This window comes from Gavialis gangeticus, unplaced genomic scaffold (assembly GCF_001723915.1).
Source record: "Gavialis gangeticus isolate Ggan-Ray unplaced genomic scaffold, GavGan_comp1, whole genome shotgun sequence".
NCBI lineage: Eukaryota > Metazoa > Chordata > Crocodylia > Gavialidae > Gavialis > Gavialis gangeticus.
The window spans coordinates 6,767,278-6,767,679 of NW_017729017.1; the positions used below are offsets into that span (position 1 = coordinate 6,767,278).

At 59.5% G+C, this 402-nt stretch overlaps 1 protein-coding gene across 5 annotated transcripts in view; it reads right to left on the reverse strand.

Annotated features, from left to right (window-relative positions):
* The window catches only part of RBL1 (RB transcriptional corepressor like 1), an 88,482-nt gene that overhangs the window by 2,165 nt on the left and 85,915 nt on the right, over positions 1-402 (reverse strand). The gene's annotated exons all lie outside the window — the stretch shown is intronic.

Here is a 402-nt window from a genome sequence, read left to right on the forward strand (position 1 = left end):
GGGTTTTTGTTGTTCTCCCGCCCTGGCGGGGGGTCGGGCTAGAAGATCTACTAGGTCCCTTCCGACCCTTAATCTATGAATCTATGAATCTAAGAAGGCATATTGGCTGACACTGATCTGATACAGCTGCCATCAAGTGGTAAGTCCAGTGAGGTGGAAGGGGAGGGAAGGGAAGAGGTGTGGGGTGCAGATCAGTGCCCCCCATGGTGAGGGAGGGGGCAGGGGCTTCTCAGCTGGGACAGGGGCACGGGACAGAGATGTGGCTCGTAGGGTCAGAGCAGCTCCTGCCACTGCTTGCACCCCAGAAGGGTGGGGGGGGCGTGTTCCCCCAGATCCGCGTGGCACAGGGTGGACTTCAGCTGCAGGGTGGAGCCAGAGAGATGCGCAGGGCATTTCTTGCCA